General features: G+C 42.8%; 1 long non-coding RNA gene across 1 annotated transcript in view; it reads right to left on the bottom strand.

The window, feature by feature from the left end:
• LOC116588717 overlaps positions 1 to 13,443 on the bottom strand; it is a 30,584-nt gene extending 17,141 nt beyond the window's left edge. Inside the window, exons 1-3 of the long non-coding RNA XR_004285053.1 lie at positions 13,365 to 13,443; positions 9,478 to 9,706; positions 3,788 to 3,879 (exon numbers count right to left, since the gene is read on the bottom strand). This is a non-coding gene — a long non-coding RNA (uncharacterized LOC116588717). The remainder of the gene's footprint in view (positions 1 to 3,787; positions 3,880 to 9,477; positions 9,707 to 13,364) is intronic.
• Between the last annotated feature and the right edge of the window lie 445 nt (positions 13,444 to 13,888).

The following is a 13,888-nucleotide window of genomic DNA, read 5'->3' as shown; positions in this document are numbered from 1 at the left end:
CTACTCTCCCTTAGATCACATGGCTGACTGGGAGGAGGAAAAGAGGGTTCTGATGCTTGCCTGGAACTGTGGCCATAGCTCTTAGCAGTGGGATCCTGAATGGTCTCTGCATCGAAACCAGCCTCCACGCCTAGGCTTTGGCAGGTGAAGCGTGTCTGTGTGCTTCCCCTACATGTGGTGCATGGTGAGACCAGCAAGTAAGAGAGAGACAATATGGGTTTGTCTTGAGTACTGTGTGACATAGGGCCACTCAAAGTGGTGGAGCAGCAAGAAGGTAGAGATGAAGCCAGATTAGGGGACGAGGAAGGAGTCCCAAGTGAGCACACAGAGTACAGATGAATTTGCATGAGTTGAAGGAATTACATGTGAGAGAGGTCAGGGATCTGGAATTTCTGAAGAGCTCCCAAATGCACCTTCCCTTATTATCCAGAGAAACCTGACACTGTGTGAAGGCAGCCCAGTCTTGTAACAAGTCTTTCCTGAACTTGAGAGAAAGGAGGTCAGAAGCCTCAGTGCCCAAGATGGGGTAGAAGGAGCATAAGAAAATCTAAGCAAAAATGTCCATCAGCAAAGCTGTGCCAGTGCAAACAGTCAACCCAAAGCAGAACTCTGTTGGAGGAGAAGAGAAATTTAACACAACATTATTTGTATTTATTACTATTACATGAGATTGGACATCCACATCATCAAACTGAGAGCATGTTAGCTATTGAAAGTGACCACAGTGCTGCGTTGGGTAGAACACGTTGGAGTGATAACTGGAACGTACCGGGTGGGAAACAAAAGCTTTACCCACTCAATTAATTTTATAAGGATGATTTTTTTAAAAAGTGTGTTTGATCACATCATATGTCGTGTTTCTCTAACCCATTGATTACACACAATATTCACCTCAGCTCCTTCCCCAAATGCTACTAAAAACAATGAAAGAGTCCGAAAGAGTAAGACATTGCAATCGTTGCTATTGTGGAATTTAAAAATTGCTACAAGCTTACAAGCTTGAAACAACACATGTTTATTATCTCACAGGTTCCATGGACCAGGAGTCCAGGTGCAGCTAACTGGGTCCTCTGCTCAGGGTCTCACAGGACTGTAATCAGGGCTGCATTTTCAGCTGGAGGCTTGACTGGGAAACTCCAGCTCCATCAAGTTGTTGATACAATTCATTTGCTTGTAGTTGTGGGGATGAGAACCTTGAATTTTTGCTGACTGTTGCCCAGAGGACACCCTGAGACCCTAGAGGTCCTCTCTACTTCCCTGCCACATGGGATTCTCCTACATGGCTACTTATACCCTTATGCCTGCAAGAAGAGTCTCTTACTCCTGTCTGCTTTTAAAACAGAATATGGCATGAGGTAATCAAGGGAGTGACAGCACATACTTCTACCACATTCTATTGCTCAAAGTAAGTCACAGGTCCTGGCCACACTCAAGGAGGTGATAAGTGAAAATAGACCCAGGGTCTCTCAAGGGTTTGTGTGCCTCCATATTCATGTATTAATACCTAACCCCCAAGCTGATAGTAGTAGGAAGTGGGGCCTTTGGGAAGAATTTGGATCATGGTGGTGGAGACTTTGAAACGGGATTAGCACTCTTTTTAAAAAATATCTTATTTATTTGAGAGAGAGAGAGAAGGAGAGAGCACAAGCAGGAGGAGGGTTAGCAGACTTCCCACTGAGCAGGGAGCCTGACACAGGGCTTGATCCCAGGACCCTGGGATCATGACCTGAGCTGAAGGCAGACACTTAACCAACTGAGCCACCCAGGTGCCCTGGTACTAGTGCTCTTATGAAAGACTCCACAGAGATCCCTAGCCCCTTCCATCAAATGTGGACAAAACCCAAAGTTGGCAGTCTGCATCTCAGAAGAGGGCCTTTGCCAGACCTGACAATACTGGCATCCTGATCCTGGACTTAAAGCCTTCAGAACTATGGGGAATAAATATTGTTTATGAGGCACTCAATCTACGGTAATATCAGCCTGAACCAACTAAGACAACACCACTGTGAAATTTCAGGTCACAGAAGAGAAAAAGAAGATCCAAAGATTTTCATTGGGAAAAAAAAAAGGTTTTGTGTGAAAGATCAAAATCAGAATATTATCGAACTCTTCACAGTTCTATTGTGAGCTAAATAACAATGGAGAATGGTTTCAAAATATTGAGAAAAAATTATTGCAACCCAGAAGCAATTAAGTGCAAGGAAGAAATAAGATCTCTTCAGACACAGAAATTCTCCCTAAATTTTCCTGCAATTCTTCCTTTCCCAAAAGCTGTTGGGAAATAGACTATACCAAATGTGGCAATAAATCCAGAAAGAAAAAGATTGGGACTGCAGAAATGAAAGATGCAAAGATGTGTTAGAAGAGAGAGCAGAGAGCCTCCAGGGTGGGGATAAAATGACTTGCTACCTGGACAACCGCCTGGGGCAGATCCAGGTTGGATCTGCAGGAAGATCACTCAAGAAGATGAAAATAATAGGACACCTAATAGATCCAAGTGTTATTTAGAAGAGATTTACACACCTGGGGGGGTGTTGGGATGAATTTTTGATGAGAATACAGAAATCCAAACAAATGGGGAAAAAAATGTTACATCTTACAGAATCAAAATGTGCAGAAAAAAATAATTAAACATATCATCTAGCTCAGCTATGAATAGAATATACAGAATACCAATCATGTAAAGTGATTTTGTTTTAACCAACATAATAAAAATATAAGCATTTGGGAATAGGATGTCTAGCTGGGAAGATGGAAGAAGAGATCTAAATCTTCTTTCTTTGTGTTTGGAAATCAATTAAACTGAGAAAACAAGATGTAACACTATAATCATGAAACTTAGAAATATGGAAATAACCATCACAAGAATAAGATAAAATAATTAACAGATTTTCCCTGAGAAGCAGGAAATCACAGTTTTTTGAGTCCTGAAACCATATCCATGTAGCCATGGTTAAATATAAATAAATGTGGTGTGTGTGTGTGTGTGTGTGTGTGTGTGTGTCTAAATTGGGGAAGGCATGAGATATCTTAACGTTGGAAGTCCCCTTGATTCATTTCCTTGATCTCAGAGGCCCCAGGGCTGTCCAAACTCATGCTGGCCAGCTGCTTCAGGTCTTTGAGATGCCTACAAGACCTCCAATTTGAGATGTCAAGGTGGCTGCTGGGTTCACTAGTCTATTGGGCTAAAGATGGTGCTTAAAGCTATAGGACCCAATGAAATCACCTAGTGAGTACAGGGCAGAAGTGAGGAAGTTCAAGAACTGAGCCTGGGCATCATCATCTAGACATAAAGAGAGGAGGAAAATCCAGGAAAGGCAAATGAGAAGGAGCAGCTTGTGAAGTAGAAAGGAAATCAGGAGAACGGGGCTTCCAAACAATTTGAGAGAGATTTCAAGGATGCAAGAGTCAAGGAAGATAAAGACCTCGACGTGCTCATTCCAATCTTGTGTCAGGATATAAGAATATAACAGGCATGCAGAATAAGAAATCCTACTGTTGGAAGGTTTCACACTTAATATAGAATGGAATCGTGTTTAGACTTTGCCTGGTCGAACATTGGATTAGCTCTTCCAGATCTGTAACTAGAAATTTTGTAAAGATTAATTTTCTCCAAGTTGCTCTGTCTCTTTCAGAACAAATAAAGGGGCTGAGGAAGCACCTAGAAGGTCTCTCAGACTGATGCAGATTTTAGCAAGATTCCTAAATCTGTGTCCTTTCAAGTGATTCCATAGTGGAAAGAGAGTTTGTCTTTTATTGAGAAGGTAGCGGGCTGTGCTGTACTTACCTTTCTCAAACTTCAGGGGGCGGACTCTGACCAAGAAATAATCCTGGACAAATTGCTCAAAGCTTCCATACACCAGACATGCACTCTGGAACCTAGGGGGAATAAAAGGCGTTTTAATCCAACTACTCTAATTAGGAACAATTTGCAGTGTTTCTGCTGTGTTTTGTGCAGTAAAAGAGATTAGGGAGCTAAGAACATAATAGCTCTGTTTCCTGGGTTTATGCCCAAGGGTGCTGGTGAGGAGTGAAGGCTGCCTGTTTCTAAGCCAAGCAAGAATTAGCCACGGTTGGCCCGAGACTCCCACCTGCTAGAAAGGCAGTATTTTATTTAAATTTGAGCCACATCGACGGGATATCTTTGGGTGCTTTGGGCAAATTCAGAGTTAATTCAAGCACGTGGTACAAAATAGAGTTAAAATGTTCTGGGGTTTTTGGATGCATCTCTTCCTTCGGGAGGAAGTCGCTTAGCAAATCTTACAGTTTTGTCAGAGACTAGCGGCACACTCCATGACTGAGCTATCACTCTTTACAGATTCCATTCTGTACCTAAAGTCTTAGGGACAGAGGGAACAAAACAACACGAACAAACATCAAACTGGCTGTATTTAGAGCAGGTATTTACTCAGCCCTCAGAGCTTCCTCGGGAAGGATCAGGCCACTTGCAGGGCACTCCTCCGCCCTCACTTGAGCGCTCACCAGCGCTCATCTTAGCGCTCAGCGTGATATGAAGAAAGGGCGGAAGAGGAAGCAGAAACTAATGAGCCTTCTGTATTCCAGTTTCTGCACTAGACTCAGCATCGATGACCTCCCTTGTTCCTCAAAACAACATAGCAAATTATACATCAATTTCCTCTCTTTAGAAGGAGGTCGGGGCTCAGGGTCTGGGTAACCTGCCTGTGGTGAGAACCAACATGGAGGGAGGAGACTCCGCTCCAAGGTGTCCTACTCTGCCTCACGTCCCTTAGTCAGAAAGTCTCCCGGCCTCCATCCACACAAGGAACAATGGTGCCTGATGTTTTACCAACAGAGATTTACCCCTTTGGGATCATTATTGGGCCCCCGAGGCTGTCTTTTAAAAGTGTACCATGGCTGGGATACCAGGGTGGTTCCCACGGTTAAGTGTCTGCTGTCGGCTCAGGCCATGATCCCAGGATCCTGGGATCAAGTCCCGCATCAGGCTCCCTGCTCAGCGGAAAGTCTGTTTCTCCCTCTCCCTTTGCTTCTCCCTCTGCTTGTGCTCCCTCTCTCTCTCTCTCTCTCTCAAATGAATAAACAAAATATCTGAAAAAGTTTCAAAAAAATAAATAAAAGAGTACCATGGTACCAAGATATCATGATGTTACTTTTCCAGACACTTTATTCCAGATTCAGCGAGGTTGGGGGGAAGGGCTGGGGCTTGAGAAATAACCCAAACCATAAGCGATGGGGGAAGAGTGACCTGTTCATAGATGACAATGAGTTTCCCCAGAGTGGGTCTGCATTTCACCTTGCTTGATCCCAACCAACCGAGCTAGTTACGTTTCCTTGATGGTGTCCTTGGGCGGATGTAGAGGGTTGTCTTTGGAAAGGAGACTTCCTGAGGCCAAGTCTTCAGTTGCTGAGGGCATTTCTCCGAGCTTCAGTTCCCTTTCAGTAAAACTACAGAGCTGCATTCAGTAGATAAGCTCAGAAAACCCAGCCAGTCCTGCCTTTCTCTGATCCTGTGTCTCCTCTAGGTCACATGCTGAGAGAAGAGAAATTTATCACCAAAGAGTACCAGCCCGAGTGGGTTTGGCAGGACCTTATCTTGCTGGGTAGGAATCATAGATAAAGCATTGCCAATAGCTACATTTATGCCAACCAGATGGGAGGCAACACCCCTTTGGAATTCTGACCTGATGCTTGAAACCAGAGCAGAGGAGCGCCCCAGTGTGATGTGTTGCCAAGGGACACATTGGCTTTGTGGATAAGATTTCCTGGTTCTTAGATGTCAGCCATGTTCCCCAACTGGGCAGGAGCAAGGCAGCTGTGAATTCCATGACAATGTGCTGCTGGGCACTGCCAAGGACAACTCTTAGAGGCATGAGAGCTTTGCTGGCCCTGGCGATAATGTAGGTTTGTTTTCCTGAAGCTGCCTGGGTCCAGGAGCTAGTTCCACCTGTCCTCTGCCTCACCTGACTGTGGGGACCGTTATACGACCTCCCTCCCCATCGATTTTGAAAAGGAATAAAAACAAAGTCACATTTACAGAATCACTTCCAGAATTTACCTTGACAGTTGTTTACACGTGGAAGTCTGCCACAGCATGAGGTGCCCAAGCCCTGCTCTCTCTCAGACCAGAGTGATGATTCTTCAAGTGTGTTCCCAAACAGCAGTACCAGCATGACCAGGAGCTTGTGAAAAAGGTTGTGTCCCAACCTTAGGACAGGCTACCTTATCTTCCTTTGTTTGTAAAATGGGAAAGATCCAGGGGTCACCGGAAGGCTCAGATCAAGTCTGTAAAGCAGCTTGTTTCGTGCCTATGTACTATAGGTGTTAAATTTTCTCTTTCCTTCCTTCCCCAAATTTTTAAGAGTATGAAGGTCAGTGTGCCAGGGATTTAATCAACCAAAATATTCATACTGGGACACTCTATCTGGATGGCTTAGAAAATACTTATTTGGGGAAAGCACCTGGGTGCTCAGTCAGTTAAGTGTCTGCCTTCGGCTAGGGTCATGATCTCAGGATCCTGGGATTGAGCCCTGTGTCAGGCTCCTTGCTCAGCAGGCAGTTTGCTTCTCCCTCTCCCTCTGTCTGCTGCTCCCCCTGCTTGTGCTCTCTCTCTGTGTCAGATAAATAAAGTCTTAAAAAAATAAATAAATAAAAGGGAAAGGAAAGACCAGGGGAGGCCATGAAGGAGAGGAATCCATTATGTATATTTCTTTTTCTTATTCATTATCCTATAGAAAAATTTAATGACTCTTGATCTGTCAAAAGAAAAAAATCCCTAGGCAAAAGAAAGCTTTTAGAAAGAAGATTACTGAAGAGTTACAAACCAGAAGGAAGTTCGAATGATTTTATTTTGTTAATATAAAACAGACTACAAAAGTGTATCAAAGGGCATTACTATAACTTCTAGTTAGGATTCCAAATGTGCAGTGCTCTCAGTTTCCTAAATTACAGGATCTTTCTAGCTCATCTCTCTCTCTGCCTTTTGTTTTCTACTTTAAGGAAGACCAACCAGCAGCCTCAGATATCTTTTTCTGGGCTCTCTTGTTTTCTACCCCCACCCCCAACAGATAATGCATTGTCCTTACCCTGGCATGGCAGGTGCTGGGAAGGGTTTTGTAGCCCAGTAATACACATTTTTTTTTTAAGAGTTTATTTATTTATTTGACAGACAGAGATCACAAGTAGACAGAGAGGCAGGCAGAGAGAGAGAGGAGGAAGCAGGCTTCCCGCTGAGCAGAGAGCCGGATGTGGGGCTCTATCCCAGGACCTTGGGATCATGACCTGAGCCGAAGGCAGAGGCTTTAACCCACTGTGCAACCCTGGCGCCCCCCCCCCCCCCCCGTAATACACATTTGAGTGAGTGTTGAAATAAACCAAACTTTACATTCCAAGTATAAGCATGAGAAGGACTGGAGGTGTGACAATGAGGTAGCAAGACTGACTCTTTGTTCTTCAGAAAGGAATTTTAACTTGTATTGATTTGCTCAGTTGAGGACATTGACTATGGCGGCCAGAAGGACAGACTCTGAACTCCACATTTGCACTCACTGTCTTCTACTCAGCCACGTGTGCCTGGCAAACGATTCAGCTCCTGCAAGGCCTCATTTTCCTCGATGGTAAAATTGAGGCGGTGATGGTACCCGCTCGCAGGGTAATTAAAAGAATTAAATAAAATAGTGCGTGTAGCACAATTCCTGGAACATAGTATGCGTTCCGTATATGTTAGCTCTTCTTACTTTTAGCTTTTATTTTATTATAAATATAAAAAGTATATAAGATAGAAAGTAAAAAATCCTTTCCTTATTATACTTTTGCACCGCCCCCAATACCCCATCCTTCCGAGAAATAATCATTGTTAAACATTTGGGATGTATTTTTTAAAAACTATCCTTGCCCACAAAGGGGGCCCACTGTATGTATTCTCCCTTGTAAGCTTACATTTGATGTTTATTTCAAAAATTCACATAAAGGAAGTTTAGAAATTTTCTATGAGATTGAAATAGATATGAAATACAGAGGGAATAGATCTTGTAGGTTTAGAACTTTAGAGCTATACCTGATTTTTAAAATAAAGACTGCCTTGTTTTACATGGCTACTTATATCCATAAAAGTGGTCTGGATGAATTTCGTTTTCTCAAAACCTTCCCGCCCCTCTCAAAGCTGCTGATTTTGTCATCATAGCAGATATTCAGAAGATTGGGATGCTGACCTTGAAGCTAACTCCAACAGAAGTGTTAACTCCCCACCGCCTCACACACACACAGAAACACACACCCTACCTCCTCCCATCTCCATGCCAGACCCAGCAGGGCAATCAAGTCCCCATTCCATATATTAACTCTGGGACTCCCCCTCCAGTGCAGCTGATAAACCAGTTCACAAGCAAAAATACATGGTGAACATAGATGTAGGCAATGAGCAGCTTTTTTTTTTTTTTTTTTTGACAGACAGAGATCACAAGTAGGCAGAGAGGCAGGCAGAGAGAGAGAGGAGGAAGCAGGCTCCCTGCTGAGCAGAGAGCCTGATGCCTGGCTCAATCCCAGGACCCTGAGATCATGACCTGAGCCGAAGGCAGAGGCTTTAACCCACTGAGACACCCAGGAGCCCCTGCAATGAGCAGCTTTGATCAAGACCTGATATCCTCCACACCTTGGCAGGAGCCAGCAACTTAGACCGCCAAGAGGTCAGATTTCATTACTGCATCCCAACATTTTCTTTGCAAATGCTTCTTTTGGATGAACTAATGTACGGTATACGTGGCTCAGTTATCTTATGACATTTCCAGGAGGAGGAGGAGGATTAGTAACAGGGAGACCAGAATAAGGCATCAGACACACACACACACACACACACACACACACACACACACACCCCATTCTAAGACCTAGCTGTGCCTCCTGGTTGGACATGTGCCTAGGTACAGGTATATTTTCCTTGTGCTACCAATGACTGAATGTTCATGGTGATCATCTCTATCTTGTCCAGAAAGAGTCCACTCAAGTTGACTTACTAAAGATCAGCACCACATAGACTCAGCAAGCGTTCTATTACAAATCTTCTGAGTCCCATTTACATGACTTTACACAGAGAATGCCACTTACTCCTCCTTATAATTATCCTCTCAGCTCTATAGATGAGGGAACAGAGACAGAGTTTACCTAAAAAGTAACAACACAGAGTTTTAAACTCAGAAACTCTTGCTCCAATACCGTTTTTCTTTCTGCTCCCAAACTACTCAAGATCCGAGAATCGCTAAAACGCTGGTAAGAGAGAGATTACCAAAATGCCTTATGATAGTTATCGCATTATTCTACTTTGATTAATGTCTTTCTGTCAATTGTTGATTTAGCCCTAGTCAGAAATATCATCATTTTAACCACTGAAACACTGACCACAGAATTCGTAGTTGGTGGTCTTCTGCTGGGTCTACCTACATCCTTCACGGGATGTGTACCCACGCCAGATAGCACAGGATCCAATCTTTGCTTCCCCAACCTTACCTTCCACAGTCCGTGGACAGACGAGAATATCAAGAAGGCTGAATGTCCTCTGAGGAGCGTGAGGGCACACTCAAAGGCACCCAGGCTTCTAGGCTGAATATCCTGAATGGGAAGGTAATGTGGTTCTTCTTGCCTCAGGGGAGGAGTCAAAATGTGGGTCACCCAAGCCTCGGAAGTATTCCATGTTCATTCTCTGTCCTTTTCCCCAGATCCTGGGCACAGGGGCAACCTGCCAGCAAACAAAGGAAAAACAAACACATAAGTAAAAATCCTTCATTGGGTGTTGGAAAGCATGAAGGCATGAGCGGGAGAAAAAAAGCAAAAAGACAGAGAGGACAATGATTTATATTCTTACTGCTGCTGAGAGTATGTTGTGGAGAAATTACAAAGGGTTTCACATTCCTAGAAGAAAAAACGCAGATATCGAAGGTTACTGTATGGAGGGCATGAGCGTTTCCTGAAAGGCTTGCGAGACCACACAAGAAGAGGTCTGTATTTGGGAGAATCTCTTTATTTCCTTCTGTGTGTCAGAAGTTAAAGGTCTGGGTGGAAGAGGTGGAGAGCACGAGAAGATGAGGACAGCGTCATTTTCAGAAAACACAAATATCACAGTTACCCTTAGTTTTAGGATAAGGAATAAAACATGGTCTCCTTTTTATTCTCATCTTATGAATTGACACATCAACTCATTTCATGTTTTCTTAGGGCATTTCCTCCTCCTGAATATATCCTGTAAATCTTGGGACAGATCCTTTCTTTGCATTTAGTTGCAGCTAAATTCGGGAATTTGACTAGACTTGAAGCCATTATACACGACAACCTCTACCGCATATTCTCAATCCTCAGAGGGAACACGTGACACAGGAAAAATAAATAACCGACTCGTTTGTAAAGGGCTGAACACTTTTGTGACCTTTATTAACACTGGTAGTCATGAGAACTTTGGAATGAGGAATCAAACTTCATTCTTCTGGGCCTGAGTGGGGAGTAGGTCAGCTTAGCAAAGGACATTTACCTTCATGCACTTCTGAAGGGAAGAGAAAGAACACTCCTTGAGGTTTTTGTGGCGTTTTTTTTTTTCACCTTTACTCTAATGGAGAAGTGGTCTGTGTTTTCAGCAAACACAACTGAGCCTAGTCCATTCAGGAAAGCAAACATAACACTCACTCTGCAGGTTTCTAAACATGGTTCTGCTTGGAAGTACACAAACCTGAGACTCCCTTTGAGCCTTTCCAAGATTCATTCATTCACCTACTCCACAAAAATCTGCTGGGCTCATAGGATGGGTCAAGCACTGTGGTAGGTATTAGGGATCCAGTAGGGAGCAAGATGAACAAGGCAGGTGAGGTTCCCGTCCGTATGACATCTATGTGTTGCTCACCCTTCCTGCATTTCCACAGTCTGTCAGCCCATCACAAGTCTAGAGCTTTGCAGCTTGCCTGGTTAATTTCTTGCTGTCTCCTAACCTCTGCCATCTTGCAAGGTGTTATTTGTATGGATTTGGAACATGTAGTCCCCATCGATAAACAATGTAACCACTCACCATGTAATTTCACCCACCTAAAAGCCCACCCACTCTCTTCCACTGTAGCAAATCTCCCTGGTTCTTCAAGGTGCTCATGGCACCCACATCCAGTGGGAAGACATTCCTTCTGCTCCTTCCTCTGTCAGTTCCCCTCTCCTCTGAAACCTTGTAACACTCAACTAGGCTCCAAGATGTTCCGGGGGGTGGGTATTTACTGCATCCCTTTTCTATCATTTGCTGTTCTTCGTCTCCTCAAATGTCGTTTCACACGCTAGATGACACTCCTTCACAGCAAGGACTGTGCTTTATTCTTTGATGGTAGCTAGCTCATTGTGTCAGATTTGCATATGAATTCTATACACTTGAAATATACATTTCCATTTTCTCATTAAAATCTTTTAATAATTGAGTTATGTTCTGAATCATTTGCATATATATCCGTTTAACATAGTCTAAGTTCCTGTTATGTCCCAAATGATGTGGTGCTGTGGGGGCTAGGAAGGAAATTGACAACACAATGTATGCCCTTGAGAAGTCGTATTTTCCAAAATGAGTCAAGAAAGGCCAAGGAACGATTCAATGATTTTGAAATTAAAAATAATCCTGTGTCGTAATTCTTGATTCTGGTTATCAGAAGTTGCGCCCGTGTGTGTGTACATGTGTGAGTGTGCCTTCATGAGTGGGTGTGGTGTGCATTACACTTAGTTGATAAGAGGAAAGGCTAGCTTTAGCCCTATTTTGGTCAACTTTTATATTATGCTAAAATTGTCTACCAGAAAACCAGGCCATTGGATAAAAGCTAAAAATGATTCAGTTGATCATTAGATGTTGGAAATGTAGACAAGAATCCACTAGAAGACAGCCATATATTTTCTCAACACTGACCAATTAACCTGTGAGCTGGATTTAAGTAATTAGTCATTCACAGATATTTCTTTCTTCGTATAACTTGAAAAATGGGCACCACTCTGGTCAAAATGATTTTTCTTTCTCTATTGTTTATTTGTAAATCTGGTATAGGAAAAAAGTAGCTCTGTGTGTGGCAGAAAAAAATATGGTCAAGAAGATGAGGAAAGTGAGGTCCTTTCATTTAATGTGACTCTGTATCTACCTTAACACACCATGATCCAGAGCCCCTCACACCTCTCTGTTTTCCTTTTAAAACAGATGAAGGCTTCAAGCAGCTTTTTGGTTATTTTCCCATCATGATTCTCTCCACTGTTTGCCAAGCCCTCTGGACAAGCCAAAATGAAAAGTGTTTCCTTCTTGGTGGTTGGTTGGTATGTGGACCTGTGTTTGCGTGCACTTGTGTGTACACTGCCTGGCTTATACTAGGGATCTCAAAGCCCCTGGGCTTTGAATGGAACAGAAAGGTGGAACTTGTTTTTGAACTTAGCAATAACAATGTTGACTTTTGGAGTGCTTGAGAAAACCCCCAACACTACATGGAAACAACTGACTTAGATACTATACACAGCAACTGTGACAGTCACTAGGAATGTTGCCACAGACAACTTTGAAGGGTCCTAGAACCAAATCATATTTGGTTCTATTTCCTCAAATAGGATATGCTGATTATTTCTATAGTCTTTTTTCTGATATTACGGTGTTTTCCACTTTGCATCTTTGTGTTATACTTGTATTTATTAAAGAATATTTATCATTTACTCCTTCAGTCAGTCATTTTGGTCAATGAAAAGAAACATGTATTTTTATTTTGTTCTATTTTGTCATTATTGTGTTTTGCTTGTTTTCCTCTAAAACAAATCTTAAAGCCAGAAAAAAGGGTAAAGTACCATGAAATCACTGAGGCTGAAATATGGAAACCCTGCCATCAACTAAATATCTCCTGAAGATGTCTGTCCTGCTTTCCTCATGTCTTGGATAGCAATGTAATGTGCCTTTTGAACATGAGGATTGAAAGGAGATCATGTGGTCAAACTCCAAAGTAAATAGAAATCGGAATCAGATTCTGTGTCCATACGGTAACAGACGCTTGAGTCCCCATCCTCCTATTACATCCTGGGATCCGGGTGTGGCCTGGAAGCTACAGGATAAGATCCATGGAAGAAGCACGGTTCTATCGTAAACGCCTTACCTCGCACCGATTTTCTGAGTTTCTGGATTGGAACATGCTAGAGCAATTGGTTTTTTGTAGGGTGAGAAGACACCTTTGTCATTATGCAGTAGCTTCTCCTTTATATGTTTCTTTTGGGCACTAGATTCCCAGCCCATTGGATGTAGGTTGTATATATGGCTCACTCACCTATAAGCCCCTGGTCCTAACAAATTCTATTAGATTTGTTCTGTGAATGAAGGAATGAAAGATTAAATTTAATAGGCAGAGAAACAGAATTCTTACCAAGAAACTCTCTTCTTCGCTCGAGTGACTTTCCAAGGTAAATTTCCATCCTTTGACTTTAAACATTGACACGAGGCCGGGTATGGGGATAAAGGTAACAGGAAGGAAGGACACATCTCTGTTTTCCTGTAAGGAAATGCAAAACTTGAATGGGGGAATAAAAAATACGTTTCTTGGAAACTGAAGGTGACTGAAAAAAAAAAATCATTAATTCAGAAGAATATAAATATATCACAGTTGGGCGCCTGGGTGGCTCAGTGGGTTAAGCTGCTGCCTTCGGCTCAGGTCATGATCTCAGGGTCCTGGGATCGAGTCCCGCATTGGGTTCTCTGCTCCGCAGGGAGCCTGCTTCCTCCTCTCTCTCTCTCTGCCTGCCTCTCTGCCTACTTGTGATCTCTCTGTGTCAAATGAATAAATAAAATCTTTTAAAAAAAAAATATATATATATATCACAGTTGAGCTAAAAGACATCACACAGACACATGCACGCATACCCCCAATTTAGAAGACCTACATAAGACTAT

The sequence above is a fragment of the Mustela erminea genome, chromosome 4 (genome assembly GCF_009829155.1).
Source record: "Mustela erminea isolate mMusErm1 chromosome 4, mMusErm1.Pri, whole genome shotgun sequence".
Lineage (NCBI taxonomy): Eukaryota > Metazoa > Chordata > Mammalia > Carnivora > Mustelidae > Mustela > Mustela erminea.
The sequence above is the reverse complement of the archived record's forward strand: the minus strand, read 5'-3'. Positions and strand labels throughout refer to the sequence as shown.